This window comes from Pinus tabuliformis, chromosome 5_2 (genome assembly GCF_031772625.1).
Source record: "Pinus tabuliformis cultivar Carrire ecotype Pingquan chromosome 5_2, CPIR1, whole genome shotgun sequence".
Classification (NCBI taxonomy): domain Eukaryota; kingdom Viridiplantae; phylum Streptophyta; class Pinopsida; order Pinales; family Pinaceae; genus Pinus; species Pinus tabuliformis.
The window spans coordinates 1,037,920,281-1,037,940,470 of record NC_142306.1 but is presented as its reverse complement, the minus strand read 5'-3'; positions in this window follow the sequence as shown (position 1 = coordinate 1,037,940,470).

Here is a 20,190-nt window from a genome sequence, read left to right as displayed (position 1 = left end):
GGCAGATTTAGGTGCTAACATAGTGGCGACTCCGCTGGGGACGAGTTGAAATCAAATCCCCTTTTTTCTTAATAATTATGAGCTTCCGGATGATGAGCTTAGGATTGGAAAGGCTGAGTAAGTTGGTCGTGTCCTGTGATTTTTCTCAATAGCACGCTGGCTTCGAGGCGATATACTAGAGCCAATCCAGACCCGGATCCTCCTCATATTTACAAAAACCCCAATTTGATCCCAAGACTCCTTCGTCAAGAAAGCACCATAACTCCCGTGCTCAAATCCCATTCATGTCCCGACATTTTTGAGTATCTTGAAGAGCTTGAGTTTGACGAACGATTTGAGATATCACTGTTTGAGTCTAAATCCGAAAGGGCTGTTGACTATACTATCCCCAATCCGCAATTTCTCGTAGACCTTGAAACAGAAAGAGCTAATAGATTAATTGATAATTATATTGCAACACAGCCCCAAACTCCAATTGCAAGCCCCTTGCAAACTGTGCACACTCCTCCAACACCTCCAAGCCCAAATCCACCAAGAATGATGGCTACCCGTTTTGCTCCCCTTGTTCTACCCCAAGTTCTAGATGACATGCCAACGGATTATCAAGGTAAAATCCCATTTTTTGATGGCACACCTAACAGCATTACTGCTCAGCAACATGTAGACAAAATGGCAGAATTTTATGAACTTCATGAGATTGATGCAGAGAACGTGGCAATGAGGCTTTTTGTACAGACATTTGCAGGTGCTGTGAGGAAATGGTTCAGAGGTTTGACGGCTGCAAGTATCACTACCTTGGCTGAACTACAAAGACAATTTTTGAACCGGTGGGAGGTGAAAAAGAATCCCCTTCAAATTATGGCTGAATATAAAACAAATCAAACGGAACATTGGTGAGTCGGTTCAAGACTATTGTGTTAGATTTAATGCAGTCTATAACGAAATTCCAGATCATCTAAAGCCACCTGTGGGACTAGCAATGATGAAGTTTCCAGATGGTTTTGATGCTGACATGGCGTACCAATTAAGAGAAAGAGAACCGGCCACAATGGAAGACATGCAGAAAATTGCGGTCAGCGTTGAGGCAAATCTGCTGTCCAAAAGAGCTAGAGTGAAAGCAGAGAAGAAAACCACTGTGAAAGAAGAATATTCTTCAATGGATCAGCTTCTCAAAAAGGTAGAGTAGATGCTTGAAAGGGTAAAACTTGACAAGCCAGAGCCACAAGTTAGGAATCCTAACTTTTGTGGTCAGCAGAAGCCCTAATATAGAATAAGACAAAGAGATCAGTGAACTCAAGAGCAGACAGCACAACAGCTGGTACAAACACCTTTGCAGTAGAATTTTTTGCATGGACTGGAGTCAGATGAGGACGGGAATGTAATACGTGAAGAAAACCATCTCTTTACTCTAGATGAGATGCCTACTTACATTACCGAAGAGGAAGAATGTGTAGTGAATTCAGCTGCACACCAAGATACTGATTTTATTCTAGCTAGCGACTCCGTGTTGGAAGAAGAATCAGAAGAATATCAAAGGGGGTATATGAATGCTTTGTCCGCACAACAGCAGTGATATTCTCTTAGAAACAGAGATGTGCCAGCCAAACCAATTCAGAAAAATAAGGAGGGTGAAACAACAAAAAATGATTCATCAACTACAAAAAGAAAAGGAAAGGAGGCGGTTGGTCCGAAGAGCAGCAAATCAAAATTAGCAGAACAATCACAGCAACCAGCCACATCAAAAGAAAAGGAAAGGAAAGAGATCCCAGTCAAAGAGGTAGAAAAAACTCCCGCTTTTAGCCTAGAGAATGAGATTTCTAAGTTAAAGGTATCCATCCCCTTGACTGAAATAATGAAGAACAACAGTTATAGAGGACAGATTTCTAAAATGTTGAATTTGGACCCAATGTCTGACATGGTAAATGTAGAAGATGATCAGCTTGAAATGATTTTTGGACCAGCAACGAATGGTGAGTCTCCTGATAGCAATGTGCCACCCTTCTATATCAGTTTACGATTGCATGATTTTGTGCTACACAATGCCATGTTCGATTCCGGAGCTTCTCACAATCTCATGCCCAAGGCTATCATGGATAAGCTTGGTCTGGACATCACCCGGCAATATCATGATCTCTATTCATTCGATTCTAGCAGAGTAAGGTGTATAGGACTCATCAAAGACTTAGTTGTGTGTTTGGATCAGCTTCCTATGAAAAATGTTTTGATGGATGTGGTGGTAGCAGATATTCCTCCAAGGTTTGGCATGCTTCTTTCTAGGTCTTGGGTAGCGAAATTGAAAGGGACACTACAGCTGGATTTCTCCTATGCAACAATCCCGATGTTTGGACAAATGAGGAAGTTATATCGGGAACAAAAAATGAAATATATGATCACAAGCAAGGAGAAACCAATAAATCATCCTATTAACTATGTACATACATATTTAGAGTCTTTTGTTTTGTTTTCAGATAGTTTAAATGAGATAGATAGTCAAATAGTAGAAGCAGACAACATTCCAGAAATAACAGAAAATTTCAGAGAAATTTTGAAGAAAGAAAGACAAGAAAAGCAGGAAAATGTTGGGCAATCAGCTGAAAGTACTGGACAGCAAGCAGACAAGGCACGACAAACATATTTCCAGCACTTACAAGAGGAGGAAGAAGGCTTGTGGACCATGGATTTCGATGGAGCAGTGGGGAATGATGGCGCTGGAATTGGAATTTGGGTACGCAGTCCTTTCTCCGCCCCAAACAAAGTGCCTAGCAGCGTGAGGGTTTGCTCTTACAAGCTGGCCTTTGAATGTTCAAATAATGAAGCTGAGTATGAAGCTCTGATTGCTGGCCTGGAGATTCTTAGAAAGTTGAATGCAAAGAGGATTTCGGTATATGTCGACTCCGAGTTCGTAATAAAACAGGTCAGAGGTGAGTATCAAGCAAAACATCCTAGGATGTGGGCCTATAGTAATGCAGTTTTAGACATCTTGAAGCTATTTTCAGAATACACCTTGACATGTGTGCCACGTATACAAAATAGTATTGCTGATGCTCTTGCCAAGGCAGCGAGCAGCTTGAAGATCCCCATGAACTCCAGCAATAAATTTGAAATCCATGTCAAGCACCGTCCAACCATTCCAGACAATCAGCGATATTGGCAAGTGTTTCAAGATGATGAGGAGATTAAGGATTTTCTGCTCAACAAAGGCAAGTTCAAAGAAACCTCAATTGATGTGGAAAATGATGAGGGCAAAGGGAATGGTACAGATGAAGTGCAGATCAATCAAATGGACGTATTACAGCTGAAGAATAACATCATTCCTAAAGGCTTGATACCTCTAGAGGAACTTTTTGATCAGGATGATGTAGCCCGCAAGCCAACATTGCAGCCAACGGAGAAAGGTGTAGAAGAAGTCAACATCGGTACAACAGCCAATCCAAAGTTTGTGAAATTGTCCAAAGCATTACCGCCAAAGATCAAGGACAAATACATTAGTTTGATGGCTTCATTTGCAGATGTGTTTTCTTGGGATTATTATGATTTAAAGACCTATGATACAGATGTTATTCAACACATAATACCCATCAAGCCCAACCAAAAACCATTTAGATAAAAGCTGAGAAGGATAAATCCAAAGTTGCTGCCATATATCGAAAAGGAGGTAAATAGGTTGTATAAGTTAGGTATCATTGTGCCTATCATATTTTCAGATTGGATATCTAACTTAGTGCCTGTACGCAAGAAGACCGGTGAGATCTGCCTATGTATTGATTTCAGAAATCTAAATAAGGCCTCATTAAAGGACAACTATCCACTGCCCAAGATGGACCATATACTTTAGCGAGTAGTGGGGGAATCTCGTATGTCACTACTTGATGGTTATTTCGATTATAACCAAATTTCTATCCATGAAGATGATAGAGACAAGACAACATTCACCACTCCATGGGGAACCTCTCACTACGCCAAAATTCCCTTCGTTTTAAAGAATGCAGGTGCCACATTTCAGCGGGCAATGGAATTGGCTTTTGCAAATGAGAAGGATGTGCTTTTGCTGGTGTACTTGGATGATTTGACGATATTTTCCAAATCTGATGAAGAGCACATGCATCACCTAAAAATTGTCTTTCAAAAATGCAGGAAATATGGTCTATCACTGAATCCTAAGAAGAACTTGTTTGCCATGGAGGAAGGAAAATTACTTGGGCACATCATTTCAAAGGATGGCATTCGTATAGACCCAACACATGTGCCAGCAATTCATCAAATCAATCTGCCTAGGAACAAAAAGGAGATACAATCATTCAATGGTAAGATGAATTTTCTGTGTCGCTTTGTGCCTAATCTTGCAGAACACTTAAGAGAAATGACCAACATGCTTAAGAAGGACAACCAGGTGAAATGGACAGATGAGGTTGTAAAATATTTCAACTTGGTCAAATTGGCCCTTTCTTCAGCTCCAGTTCTAGTTAGCCCGGACTACACTCAAGATTTCATATTGTTTTCATTTGCTTCTGAGCACACTATGGCAGCGGTATTATTACAGAAGAGAGATGATCATGAAAGACCCATTGCATTCTTCAACAGGGCTATAAGGGATGCAGCTTTAAAGTACAACATCATTGAGAAGCAAGCCCTGGCATTGGTGAAGGCATTGAAGGATTTCCGGGTGTATATCCTACATTCTCACATTCTGGCCTATGTTCCTAATACTGTTGTAAAAGATGTTTTAGTGCAGACCGATCCAGAAGGGAGAAGAGGCAAATGGATCGCAGCCTTGCTAGAATATGATGTGGAGATAAAGCCTACAAAGCTGGTCAAAGGACAGGGGTTGGCGAAGCTAATGGCCGAGTCAAACTTGCATGCATTGGACATAAATCTGATCGCTGCCATGTCCGATGAGAATGAGGAAGGAACGTCAATTCAGGTATCCAAAATGTTTGCTTTGTCCCCATGGTATTCAGATATAATATATGTGCTGAAAAATCTGTCACCACCGCCCGGCATGACTAGAAACAAAGCGAGAACACTCAAATTGAAGGCTGCCAGGTTTTGTATTTTGAATTCTGCACTGTATTGGAAAGATCCCAGCGGCATTTTGTTAAATTGTTTGGTGGAAGAGGAGGAAAAGAAAGTCATGGAGGATTTCCACGGAGGAGAGTGTGGAGGTCATCTTTTTTGGAAGTCAACAACGAACAAAATTTTGAGAGTAGGGTACTACTGGCCTACTTTGTTTGCTGATGTGCATAAGATGGTCAAACACTGTCATAAATGTCAGATTTTCGAAGGAAAACAGAAATTACAGCCTTTGCCACTTAAGCCTATTGAGGTGAGCGCCCCCTTCCAGCAGTGGGGGTTGGATTTCATTGGGGAAATTCATCCTGCCTCTTCTGGACAGCATAGATGGATCCTTACAGCGATGGACTATTTCACAAAATGGATTGAGGCAGCCCCTACCAGACAAGCCACAGACACGGTAATCATCTCATTTCTCGAAAATAACATCTTGTCTCGCTTTGGATGTCCAAACAAATTAATCACTGATAATGCAGCAGCTTTCAAATCGAAAATGATGGTAGAATTTTGTCATAAATATCACATAATTTTGGGTCATTCAACTGCCTATCATCCGCAAGGAAATGGGTTGGTGGAATCTTCGAATAAATCTTTGGTCAACATCATCAAGAAGCTACTGGAAATAAATAAGAAGAGCTGGAACAAGAGGTTGGTCCATGCGCTTTGGGCAGATCGGATTAGTCAGAAAAAGTCTATTGGTATGTCACTGTTTGAGCTTGTTTATGGGGTTGACACAGTATTCCGCGCCAATCTTGTTGCCTCGGTGGTTAGACTTCTTCAGGAGGCTGGCAGCGAAGAAGATCCCATGTAGAGAAGGCTGAATCAAATGATCCACTTGCAGCAAAAAAGAGAAGAAGTTTTCAAGAACACATCCAAGTTGCAGGAGAAGATAAAGAAAATCTATGACAAAATCAAAAGTAGATAAATTTCAGTTGGATGATGTGGTGCTAAAGTGGGATGCAAGGAATGAAGAGAAAGGCAAGCATGGAAAGTTTGAAAATCTATGGAAAGGTCCTTTCAAAATTGCAGCATATAGGGGTCAGAATGCCTTTCTTCTGAAAGAAATGAACGGGGAAGATTGTCCTGGAGGGCCGATCAATGGTCGGATGCTCAAGCGGTATCACTGCTGATCTATTAACGCTGCTTCCACTGTCATTGTAGATACCATTTTTATTTCAGTTTGGTTTCAGTCTGTAAAGTTAGTTTTTGAGTTATTTCAATGTCAAGTAGAGCCAATTTCTTGGTCATTTCAGTTTCATAAATAAGTCAGAGTCCTGTTCCGTTTATCGAAATGATGACTCCATAGCCCAATGGACAAAAGGAAGTCTCTAGCTCCTCCAGATATCTTCTGTTCTTGGCACCTCCAAGGAGCTACCATCCCCCATTGGAGCCAATGTTAGAGTCAGTCTGGTCAGCCCTCCGTCAGAGATCAAAACTCTTTGTGCATTTCAATTTTAGGTGTCCCGCTCCATTCACTCAACTGCATTTCGCTAGGGACATGCCATGATCTAATGGAGAAATTCATGCTAGTCATTTTCCCTCATGTCTAGCCCTTGTTGGCTCAGGTCTTTGTCCATAATCACTGAAGTTCATGACAGTCAAGGTCTGGTCCTATTACAGGACAAAGTCATTTTTATGTTTGGGTCTAGGAATTCATCAATCTGGTCTTTGAAAACATGTCCAGAACAAGCCATGCAGGCCAGAGGGATGCCTTACACAACTATGGTTCAGAAAGCTTCATCATCACCTGAAGAGACTTCGACTCTTCATCAAAACTCTGTTTTGAAGAAAAGTCAAACAAGGTCAATTATGACAAAATTTTCCAAAAAATCACGAGTTGACTTTTCAGATGTAGTTATGATTCACATGGCCAAATTCTCTATCATACAGTCCCTACAAAGAGGTGCCGAAAATTTCATCATTTGAGCCAAAATGTCAAAGGGAAAGTGAAAATCAGTGTGTTTTAAAGGTCAATGAAAAAGTGTAACACACAACATTAGAAAATGGGTTTTCAAAGAGGCAAAAATCAAACCCATCTCCTCCAAGGCTATAAATACATGTTTTGACCCAAATCAAAAGCATTGTGCTCTTGCAAGACTTGGAGAATGCATTTCAAAGGTGTGAGTGTGAGGTTATAGAGCTTGAGTGAGTGGAAGCAGGTTTTGGGAGCGCGCGGCACATATAACCAGGGGCGCGACGCACTCACCGGGTGCGGCGCACACGCAGCCAGCCTGCCGTTGAAATATTGCACAGGTGCGGCGCATACAAGGCGCGCAACGCACTGGGAATTCCGCGCAGCACATACAGTCCAGCGGCCAAGAAACGGTGCCAAACCACTTCAAACTTCGGGGAAGGCTATCAAATTGAGAGGTAAGCCTTATGACATCGCCTTCTCATCAAGTTTTGTCAAGGATATGGTGTTTGTGAGGAGGTTTAATTCACCCAAAACGCACAATGTCACCCATGAGAAAATCAACAAGAAAACGAAGGCTGAGGTTGTAAACTTGTGTTGATATTGCCAAGGCTTCACTCCACTCACCTATTCCCCTCACCCATCATTTTTCCCATCCTCCCTTGTCATTTTCCCTAAGCCCCTACCCTAAGTCACTACCCAAACCCTCTCACTTTTCCTCCACTGTTGGGTTAATGCAAAATCACCATAGGACCAGCTCATTGGGCAAACAAAGCTGTTGGAAGAGGGGTGCATGGCTGAAGAACCAGAGAAGAAAACTATAAGGATTGGCTTAAGGTGTTTTCATAGTGCGCGGCGCACACACCAAAGAGCTCGGCGCACTCATGGTGTGCAGCACACACAAGGCCTGCCCATTGTGTAAACATAACACTGGCGCGGTGCATACCCGGTGTGCGGCGCACTGGGCAGAGCGCGCAGCGCACAGAAATACAAGGCCCAAAAACTATTCAATCTGCCTAAAAACTTTTAAATGCTCACCAAATTTGAAAGATAGACCACCTACCTTAGTTCTTTCACCAAAATTGAAAGGGATAGCATGGTTGTAGGGGTAGAAATCAAATGCAATTTTTTTTTGTAAAGCAAACAAAAGGGAAACAAAGAAATCATTGATCCTAGGGTTTATGCTATAGTGATAGTGCTGCCTATATATTTCAAACCCTACCCCATCAACCCCATACCCAAACTACCCCTAAATCCCTAATTAATCTCTCCCTTTAAACCCCTATTCCTATTTCATCACTCCCCTCCTAATACTCCCCATTTTATTGTCCCCTTGGTGGCAGATTTTCAGAGCAATTACCAGCTTCATTGGAATTCAAGGGCAACATAAAATTCACGGTACAAACAACAGTAATGGCATCAGAAGTTTCATCAGAGTATGAGGAGGAGACCCACAGTGACACAGCTTCGGGAGAAAGGGCCAAAAGGAGACATCACCAGAGTGGCAGACATCTTAGAGACAAGCCAAACACCCTCACCGAGTTGCAGGCATGCCCTCTTGCTATGTCTTGCTTCCAGCACTTAGCATGTTTCGAATTTTGTCAGAGGGTGGCAAATGTCAGAGTTCATCATGAGTTGGCCCGAATTTTTGCAGTTCACCTACATGGAGGACAGTCTATCTTGGCTGGGGTCACTTTCACATTGACACCTGAGACCATATCAGTGGCAACAGGCATACCCAACATTGGAGAGCAGTGGCATAAAAAGAAAAAGGTGGAGAGGCATCATTATGAGCCTTACATCAAAGACAGTTGTTTGAGCCACCTCACGAGAGTTTTTCCGTTCAGATTTCTGAAAGATGAGTATGCCCCGCTCATGAAATTGATCATGAAATACTTCAGTTGCGAGGGGAGGTTTTCTCACCTCTATGCCTATAACATCAGGTTGCTCATGCACTTTACCAGGGTGCGGATGATGAACCTCCCATTCTTCATCTACTGGAACATAGAGAGGATGAGAAATTTCATGCAGCACAAGACCCCTCGACAGCAACTCAACAGTGTGTATCACTTTGCCCTTATCCGGATTTTGGTAGACCATTAGTTGGGATTGCAGGGTATTGCTTGGGAGGATTTAATCTCCCGTGACTTCTTCAGCGCTCCACAGGTGGTTTTAGAGGCAGAGCATGAGGTGGGGGGCCCATCTCATCAGTATGAGCGACATGAGACTGCCACTATGCCAGTATATATGACCTATCAGAAAGGTAGTAGACCCTTATTTGCAGCAGCAAAGCGAGTGTTATCTCCACCCGGGGTGGAAGGGGCCTCGCTTCTGACATCGGCATCATAGGAGCAGGGTAGAGGTAAGGAGCCAATGCATGATGAGGGGCCTTCAGGTGAGCCATCAGGTGAATGAGAGACAGAATTCGTTCTCCTCCAGGATGATGAGACAGATGCAGAACCTACAAATGCTGAGCTTGGAGAGATCATTCAGGAGCAGCAATCAGTGATTGAGAACTTATCCCTGGAGTTGGAGAGGGCCAAGTGGAACGTGAAGTATTTGGAGCAGAGGAACAAGCAACTTGAGGATCGGCTAGCTGAGATAGAGTTGCAAATGATCAAGGAAAACCGGCAACACATCATGGCAGCACAAGGTAGACCTATGGAGCAAAGAGATGAGGACTGGGAGTATGTGTTAGAGAAAGTGAACATTCACTTGGAGCAGCGGTTGGATAAGGCTAACAGGGAGAAAGACATGCTGAGGCACATGAATCACCACTACATGGCCCGAAACATGAGCTCCAAAGCAAGAATCAGGAGCCTAAAGGCAAAATTGAGCAAATCAACAAAAGAGGCAAAGGAGGCAAAGGAGTAAGATCGGCTTCAAATCTTGGCTGAGGCTTCCTTGGCATAGCATAACACTTCATAGGGAACATCCAGCCCAAATTTCAAAAAATTTGGGGAAATTTTGGTCACTTGGCAAATTTTTGGGTAAAAAATAGGGATTTCCTCCCTGTGCGCCGCGCCACTGGCGCGACGCTAAAATTCTAGGGCTCCAATTGAGAAATGGCTTGTAGATTTGGATTCAACATCGAAAATTACGACTACTGGTGTCCGGGCAAGAGATTTGGGCAAGATCTGGGTCTCCTAAAGGTCAAAAAACACCAAAAAATGGCCTCTCTGCCAACTTTTTTGACACACAGAAAGCAATCTTGGGAGAATGAATATTTGGAGGGGAAAATGAGCACCAAATTTGAAAATTCTAGTTGTGTTAGGAAGTAGATAGGACATGCTTTCGAACAAGTCCACTTGGGCACATTTTGGACACCTACAAGTGCCCCAAAACAGGTCCCAAAGTAGCATGACGCACAGAAAAAATGGTGCGACGCACAGAGGAAAAAATTGCCAATTTGCTTCTGTTTCGCGAAATTTCGGGTCGCGAATTCTCCAAGTGGGCCTGGTCATCTACACTTCGGTTTTTTAGCACCAAAGGCAGCATTTAAAGAGTTTTTTCTCCATATGGGATTCTATCCAAGTGGCGAAGGAAGGCAAACGATCACCCAAATCCAAATGTCATGTTTGCAACGCTGCACCTGTAGCTGATGGTTGGCTCTCCATCTCCATTTCGCAATGATTTGAGTAACTCCCCAACCCTTGGGCATTCTATCTCTTCCTCACACATTCTATATATTGTATGCAAGTTATTTGCAAAGGTTTGGCTGGCTTGTAACTTCTGGGAGACTGTGGGAAAGAAACTTTGTTTCTTCACTGTGTATTTTTGATAGAGAATTAATGAAAGGCAACGGCTCTGTTTCATGAGATTCTTGTGGTTGTGAGTGTAGCAAATGTATTTCTTATGTGTTCATATGTATTTAGTTATGTTTCATAATTCATTTCATGCTCATTTCCAGTGAAATTTTCTGAGTGAGATTAGGTAGAATCCAATTTTTATTGCTCTGCCTGTGGGAAAATTTCATGTTTCAGTGTTATTCTTCTGTTGAAAAGGATTCATGTCACTATGCCCTTTTCACTTTCTTTAGCAATCTATTCATGCCATGGTACCTCGAACTAAATTGTTACATTTTCCGCCTACCTTGCCTCACGGAATAATCTGTGCCTTCATATTCAATTCTCTGTTCTTTGCTGAGTGCCGGTCCCATAACATCCCAGAAGCTCGGTCATTTCATAAAATTGTTTCCAGAATCCCTATTCACTTACTAGCCTAAGGTAAACATTATATTGTAAGTCATCTCAGACCGTTTTAGATCATTTATTCACTGAGCATGACTCGGAGAGAGCCCTCTCCTACTCTGGTAGGGCTAGCTACCAAACTGAGCGTGGTTTGTGGTTACCCTAATTTTTTTCCTTCCTTTAGCCTAAGGCAGATTTAGGTGCTAACAGGATTACCGATTACTAATGAAAATAATTAACCAATGCGAGACAACTCAACAATAATGTAAATGAGTGTCAAGGTACCTGAGTGCATCTTGATAGGGACGAATGAATGTGTTGTAGTTGAGCCGCTTGCAAGATCTGAAAATCAAGAGGCATTTTTGTATTCCCATTGTTGTCAATGAGTAGCCTTGCCATTGATGTATGCAAGTTCCAAGGCACTCCAAATAATCTCTGATCTTGATCCCAAGTAAGGTGTTGAGGTCGATGGGACAAGATCTGTTGGAAGGTGGGCCTTAAGGAATCCCTGTTGCACTAAAAATTGTCACCTTGACATTTTGCAATCTGTGTGAGTCCATTACCACTCATACTTTCCTCCTTTGCAAGCCTAAAGCCTCAGTTCTTCATATCAAGCCTTGAAAGTAAGAGAAAAGCCCTAAAAGTCTTTAAAACTCTGGTTTCGCACTTTCTCTTAGTCTTACCTGCAGTCCCGCACCTAATGGTCATGTCCCCTATGCACCTGACCACTCTGTCCTTGTGTTATGGGTGTGGACCCCTGTAAAAGTTAAAAAGGCGCGAGTACATTCTAAAAAACTCACTTTCAGTCATTTCTAGAAGCTTCTGGAAGGAATCTTGAGGTGGCAAGTTCGCTCTCTTAAGGTTCATGCATCCCATACCTTAAGGAGCTAACCCCTTGATGTGAGGAGCTTATCCCTTTGAAGGAGGATTCTATCCCTTCATAGATGGACATGTAACCTCCTCCTCTGCACTATAAAATGAAGCATTGGGCTAGTTACTTGGGAGGTTGGAAGCTGAATATTTTTGAGGTGAAATGCTACTGGAACTTAGTCTTCTTTAGTTGAGCTTTTATGAGGAGAGATTACATACCTCTAAGATCTCATTTGGAAGAGTGCAAGATTTGTCAAAGTAAAGGAAATTCCTGTTTCAGACCCCAGAAAGAGCTTGTTCAACATCAAGGCTGAAAAGGTTGTAAGGTTCTTCTACTTCAAAGTTAATACAAATAGGTTTGTTTTTCTCAATAAGCTGTTCATTTATGGTTTATTTTATGGATTCCTTGATCACCATAATAGACATGATTTATGATATTTGGTATGCAGGTGCTATTTGATGTTTTCTTGTTTGTGATTGCAGGTCTTTAAAAGATAACTCTTTCGGACAATTGAGGGATAATTACAACGAACAAGTGTTGGATGTAAGGTAGGGTCTTAACCCCTTTATAGCATTTATTTGTAAATTACATATGTTTAGAGAAAGATAGATTTGTTTATTTGTTTGTTGCTAGATTATCTTGTGATACTAGGGAGATCGATCTTGTCTGCAAGATCGATTTATTCGGCCAACAAATTGGTGACTCCACTGGGGAAGGGATTTGGTTTTTGGTTTTCCCTTGTTTTGACTTGAGAAAAGTGTTTTCATTTCTAGTTTTTGATTGATGTATATTGGCTTGGGTAGTTTTTAAATATGGGAGTAATTTTTGTTTTTTTTCGAAGTTTTCATGGGATTGCACTTTCTCTTCATAGACAGTGCGGGCATCCCCGCACTTTTCCTTTAGTAAACAGAGCGGGACCGCACCTATTACTTCTGGAGCCTGCGGACCCTGTAAATTTTTTTGAAAAACCTAAAATACCTTTTTCCAGTTAGGTTTAGGTTTGATTTAGAAGCTTTAGGGTCTTCCCAGATCTGTGTTTTTCCTATCAAAAACCTCTTGTGAGTGAGTTCCGATAGTATTTTTGTTTTAGATGATTTTCTAGAAGTTTTGCATGCTTGGAGTGGTTTTCACTTGGTCTCTGTAGTGACTCAAAGATTAGAAGCTTAAGAAACCTTAGATCACCCTAGTGTCTTTTTATCTTCTTGATGAGTCTGACTTCGTTGTGAAATCTATCCTTTGTGAGAAATAGATTCAGTTTTCTCGTTGCAAATCTTTGAACAAACTTTGTCATAAGTTTTGAATTTCATTTTTACAAATGAAAACATATTTAGATGTTTTTTGATTGGTTTGTTATTCTGAACAAATGAATCCTTAGTTTACTGAACAACTAAGTAAAAAGTCCTCAAAAAGAATTGAAGCTTTCATTTATTTAGATTTTAAAGTTTTTATATCTCAAAATTAGTTTTTGTAGTTTTGAGTGCTTTTCTAGAACTTGTAGATCTCTTTTGAATCAAATTGTTTTTCTTGTAGTCTCGAGTTTTGAAAAAGGAACGGGATTTATTGTGAGAATTCATTATTAGTCTCGTTATAAGTTCTTATTGAAAAAGACAAAAATATTTTCTTTTCATTTCCATGTTGAAAGAAAGAATTGTTTCTTAAAGAATTGCATTCTCGAACTCTTTCTTTTAGCTAGAATTTCATTGGAAGAAAAACGAATTGCTTATCATTTTAGGTGCATATTTTAGCGTTTGGAGTTGAGTCTTCACACCATCAAAGTTTCATTTCCATACCTATTGACTTAAGGAACAACCCATAAAAGCAACGCTTAATTAAAATTGATCTAGTAATCTTTTTTATTTCTAGGGCTCTTATCACCAATGTAGCTTAGGCTAGTATCTTGGAGTAGGGAGTAATTAACTCTCCAAGATAGTTAAAACAAACAAGTAGCTACATATTGTGGTAGGAAATAAATCTAATTGTAATTGATACATTCTGGGAAGCTTCTCTTAAAGGAGTCAATCACGAGATCATGTTCGAACCTTTGAAACAATCAAGTCTGTTTCATTGGGAAAGATAGAAGATTTGCGTGTATTATAAATGGTAAACCTCAGATTAACCATTGTCGAGGAGCCTGGGGTCACTTGTTGGTAAACCTCAGATTGATCACGTTAAGAAGCCTTCAAGGGGATTGATCTTTGTACTCTGCCCTTGCATGTAGATCGGATCGTAGACTGTTCCCTTAGTTGTATTTGTTGCTATTGGTAACCTTAGTGTCCATAAACTTAAGATTATTTCCTAAGGTGATAGTGAAGGACGGGTCTCACTATACCTGGAGTAGACATTGTCTAGACTCACTTGGACTCTCTGGGGGATTCTCTTCACTCGAGATGGTTTTGCGAAGAAATTTGTGCCAGTTTGTTTCATTAAGCAGGTTGTCGGGGTAACTGTTCCAACCGCCCTTTCTGTATTAAACTTCTACTTGTGGTTTGAACTCTTAGATTTTTTAGGCGTGTGATTCAATTGTTTGTTTCTTTAGAGACTTTAGGTTGTTTTATTGAAATTTTCTTTGTTTGCGTGTGAGTAATTAATATTTAATCATGGCTGAATTACCGAGACAATCTTGTAGACTTCAGGGGAAACCTCCTGAGTATTCACCAAGCCATCTTGAAGGGCTATGAGCTCTTGTATCACCTAGTGACAGTAGAGTTGGATCACTAGAAGCCGGAGAGTCATCTTTAATCGTTCATCCTGATTACCAAATACAAACAACAGAGTCCATTCAAGAGCCAATTTCATTTTCTGAAGTTACTGGTAGTATTTCTCCTTCCAGTGAATTAGCTGAACAACTTGAAATTTCTGAGCCTGACACTGAACCTACTGTTACTCCAACTTTAGGATTTGCTTCTCCAGCTTCTAGTAATCTTGGTTCACCTAGGGTAAGCAATATCATTACTCAAAATCTTCCTTCTGGCCTCATTTCTATTGAAAAACTTGTTAATCCAGAAGAAGACGTAACTCTTCCCGAAAACCAATAGATTTTAAAACTTAGGGAGCGTGAATCAATATTCTACAGTCATTTTAGGAGTTATGTTTGGTATGTTTCATTGACAATTTTTTTAGAAAACCCAGGTCTTAGTTTTTCACCACCTCGAATTCCTTTTCATCCTACGCCAAGAGGTTATTATCCATCATCGATTATTTCAAGACAGTCATCCATGTTTTCCCAAACACCGGAAACATTTTTATCTGGCAGTCCTTCTGTTCCTTCTGGGTACCAGTCACTCTCTGGTACCTTTTCAGGAGCATCTCCTCGACAGATTGAACAAGTGTTATCATCTGGAAGTAATGGAACCCAAGCATTGAACGAAGAACAAATCCTTATGATGTTTGGTAGTATTCCAAATCGTCAACCTCAAGGTAGTCAGTTACTGCCTGGGGGAAACCTCAAGGTAGTCAGTTACCGCCTGGGGAGCAACCCCAGGGTAGTCAGTTACCACCTGGGGGATAACCCCAAGGTAGTCAGTTACCGCCTGAAGGGCTTCCTCAAGTTTATCAACCTTCAGCACAGTACATACCCCAAGGTCAACCTTAGACTCAGTACATACCGCAAGGTCAACCCCAGTTTCAGTACACACCTCAAGGTGAACCCCAGTTTCAGTATGTGCCTCAGGGTTATCAACCCCAAGGTCAGTACCCAACTCAAGGTTTCCAACCGCCTTCTGGTCAACCATTTTTTCAAGGAACTAGAAATGTACCGCTTAATTATCAACCCTACATTCAACTAGGTTATGGTCCTCCATATGCACAACCTTTTGTGGGTCCATACTCCGGAATGAACATGGTGTGGGATCCGTCTCAAAATCAACAAACTTTGCAACCTAATGTGAAATTAATTAATCAACCTAGACAACCTTTGGTTTTTGGTCCAACCCAGCAACCTGTTCAACCTACTATTCAAACCCTTGCATCTGGTACAGTTCAGAAACTTGGGCCTAGTTCACCTCATACTCCGCCTCAAACTGCTGCAACTACTGCAACCTCTGTTCAACCTACAGCACCTGTTTTTGGAGTATCAGTAGCTCCGGTTTCTACTAACCCTGCATCAGTGCAAATTCCTCAAGTCTCTGTGCCTCAGTCAGGACCTATGGTTCAGACTTCGGTTCAGATGCCTACAGGACAAGATAGTATGATTGCTACCATTGCTACAAGTCAACCACAATTTACTTATCAATCGTACCAGGGGCAGTATCAATTCGGTCCTACTGTGCAAAACCAAGTTTATCAGTATCAACCGTATCCTGGCTATACTTATCAACAACTTGAACAACCCCAGTTTGGTCTAGTTAATCTTGGTTTCCCAAGAGGTTATAATATTCCTAATGCAAATCCGATTCCAGGTTATCCTGGATATCCTCCTCCTGGAACTGGTCTCGCTACTCAAGGTTTTCGTGACCTTAACTGTTAGTTACCATTTATTGCAACTTTGGATTTACCTGATTTGTCGCGCCTCACAAACGATCCAATTTACTATCTTCCGTATTGGCTGCCAATGCCTAATAAGTTGCTTAGTGATATCCCGAAATTCGAGGGTAAGTCAGGAGAGGATCTGTCAAATCATGTTATGACTTATCACCTCTGTTGTGCATCTAATTCCATCATTGATGATTCAATTAGATTACGTCTTTTTCAATGAACTCTTATTGGTCTTGCTGCCAAATGGTACATTGAGTTACCACGAGCCTATTTTTATAATTTCAATCAGTTAGCAACTGCTTTCTTAACTCATTTTCAGTTTCCTGTCAAATATGACAATGGCACAGAATTGTTAACTTCACTGAAACAATCCACATCCACATATATTTCTGATCATATTCACGAATGGCGACGTAGAAGGCGTTTAGTGAAAGTTTTCATTTCGGATCAAATTTTAGCGGAATGGTTCATTAAATCATTGTTACCTAAAATCACTGAAGATTTAGCTAAGGGAGGAGTTGTTATTGAAGAGAAAGTCATTTCTCAAGTTCAGTACCTTGACCTCGTTTATACGCAGTCAGGTACTTTACATGAAAAAATCCCTGATCTTCCAAAACACGGTCAAATAACTACAGCTCCTTCAGGGTCTCTTGCTGCTGATGGTATGATTGGTTCAGTTAGCACTAAAGGTAAGAAGAAATCTTCAAAGAATTCTTCTCCTATAATAACTTTACCCAATTCCCGACAGGAGAGTCTTCTGCTGAAATTTCTGCCGACATCCATGTCATAGAATCATCTACGGCCAAATCAAAATCCGGTAGTAAAAAGAAGGGGAAGAAGAAAAATAAACAAAATTCAAAAGATAAAACAGATAAAAATGAATCTACTGACGAAAAACGAAAACCTCATTATCCTTGTTTCATTTGCGATGAGGATCATTTTACCAAAGACTGCCCACATCGAGCAGAGGTTTCGAAAATTGTTAAAGGTTCTCAAACGCTTGCTATCTTGAAGGATCCTTTTCCTACTCAAGATATTAAGATGATTGGTTCTTCCTCGAATGCCTCAGAAGAAGCCATTATGATGATGTCTCATGTCAGGATTGAGACGCGATCACAAGGTTATGGTAGTAAAAATCTTGTTGTGGTAAAGAAGCATAATCTTCTAATTCAAACACATAACTACACCTCCTAATGGTTCCAGTCCACTACAGATCGAGAAACCAAACCCTAACTTAGTATTCAAACCGTCTGCTAAAGGTATACTTTGAAAATCAGCTTTCAATCCACATGCGAGAGCTGCTCAGAATTATAACATTGTTGAAGACTTAGCTATTTCCCCTTCAACGATGTCGGCTTTGGAAGTGCTGCAATCGTGCCCAACACAATGTAAAAACAATGTAAACTTTGAAACGGGAACTGTAAACTCAAAACGAGAACTCTAGCCAAAAAAACCCCTTAAAAACATCAAAAACAATGCTAAAAATGAAAAGTGTTGATGCTGGAATAACACCTTTTTTTTTCTAGGGTAAATTTTGAACATATTTTAAAAATGGCAGTGAAAACCAATTTTTTGTAAAAAAATTGTTCAAAAAACACCCTCAAAACAAAAAGTGTTAACGTTGGGATAACACTTTTTTTTTCCCCTTTTTTCAAGGGTAATATTTCAACATTTCGAAATAATAGCGTAAAATATTTTATCATGACCTTGAAAAAAGTTAAAATTTCAAACAAATAATGAAGACATAAAATAAAATTAAAAATAAAAAAAATTAAAACAATGAAAAAACACAAAACAAAAAAAGTTTAAAAATTAACAAAACATAAATTAAAGCACATACTAAAAACAGAACATTTAAAAAAAAAAAAAAAATCAATAATAAAAATGTAAAAAAAAATTAAATTAAAAAACTAAAAAAAACTTAAAAATTATAAACAAATAAATAGTAAAAAAAACATATTTAAAAAAAATTTGAAAGAAAAAAAAATCTTGTAAACAATAAAAAAAAATTATCAAAAGAAAAGAAAAGAATATATATATATATATATATAAAAGAATTAAAAAAAAAATCTAAAAAAACTATAAAATTTAGGTAAAAATAAAAAAATTAAAAAATAAAAAAATATAAAATTAAAAATATATATATTTAATATAAAAATATATAAATTAACATAAAAATAAAAAATAAAAATACTAAAATTAAGAAAAAACATAAAAAAACTAGGACAAAAAAAATTAAAAAAATTGTTAAAAAAAAAATTTCAAAATCTTAAAAAATTAAAAAAAATTAAAATAATATATATATAGTAAATATATATCTATATAAATATATATATATAACTATAAAATTATAAATAAAAATAGAAAACAAAAAAAAAAAAAATTTTAAAAATTTTAAAAATATATGTCTTTTCAAATTTAAAAAAAACCAAAAAATTAAAAAAAAATAAATTTTTTAAAGAAAGATGAATTTTTGTATCTAAAAAATGAAAAACAAAATTGATTAAACTTACTTTTTTTATTTAAAACACAGAAGAAAAAAAAAAAAAAAAAAAAAAAAAAACTTTTTTTTATATAGATTGTTTTTTTTATTTAGAAAAATATATATTATTTTATTTTTTAAATAATTGTTAAGCAATTTTGTTTTTTTTTTAATTATTTAAAACAAAAAATTATTAAAAAATGTTAAATTTTTTTCTAAACAAGGTTTTTTTTTTTTTTTTTAAAACACAAAATTTTAAAGTTTTTTTATTTATAAAAAAAAAAAAAATTGCCCCTTCCCTGCTGCTCGCGGTGGCGCTGGCCCGGGCGGAGGTCCTGCATGGAATCACCCCTCCGCCCTCCGGGCCACCCGCAGTGGCGTGGACCCGGGCAGAGGCCTGCACGCAGGACCTCTGCCCGGGCTAGCGCCACCGCGGGCAGCAGGGAGGGGGCAATTTTTTTTTTATTATAATTTTTTTTATAAATAAAAAAACTTAAAAAAAATTTTGTTTTAAATAAAAAAAACTTGCTTAAAAAAAATTAACACTTTTTAATAATTATTTTTTTTAAATAGTAAAAAAAAAAACAAAATGGTTTAACCATTATTTAATTTTTTTTTAATATATATTTTTCTAAATAAAAAAACAATCTGTATAAAAAAGTTTAAATTTTTTTAAATTTTTTTATTTATTTTTTTTCTTTTTTAAGTAAAAAAGGTCAGTTAAAAGAATTTTAAATTTTAAATTTTTTTTTTTTTTTTGTTGGTGTTTAATCAATTTTGTTTTTTATTTTTTAAACTGAAAAATACATGTTTCTTTAAAAATTTAATTTTTAATTTTAAATACATGTTTTTTAATTTTTTTGTTTTTGTTTTTTTTTAAAGACATATTTTTAAAAAAAATTTATATCTTTTTTTTTTTTTTTTTTTTTTTTTTTTTTTTAATTTCAATTTATTTTTGTTTTTTTAGTTTTTTTTTTTAAATGTTTTTAATGTTAATTTTACTAGTTTTTTATTCTTATTTTTGTTAATTTTCTATTTTTTTTTTAATCTAGTTTGTTTTCATTTATTTATTTATTTTTCTTGTTTTTGCTAATGTTTTTTTTTAATTTTTCTATTTTGATTTACTTAATTTTATATATATATATTTTTTAAATTATGTTTTTTTTTTTTTTATTATGGTTTATGAGATAAT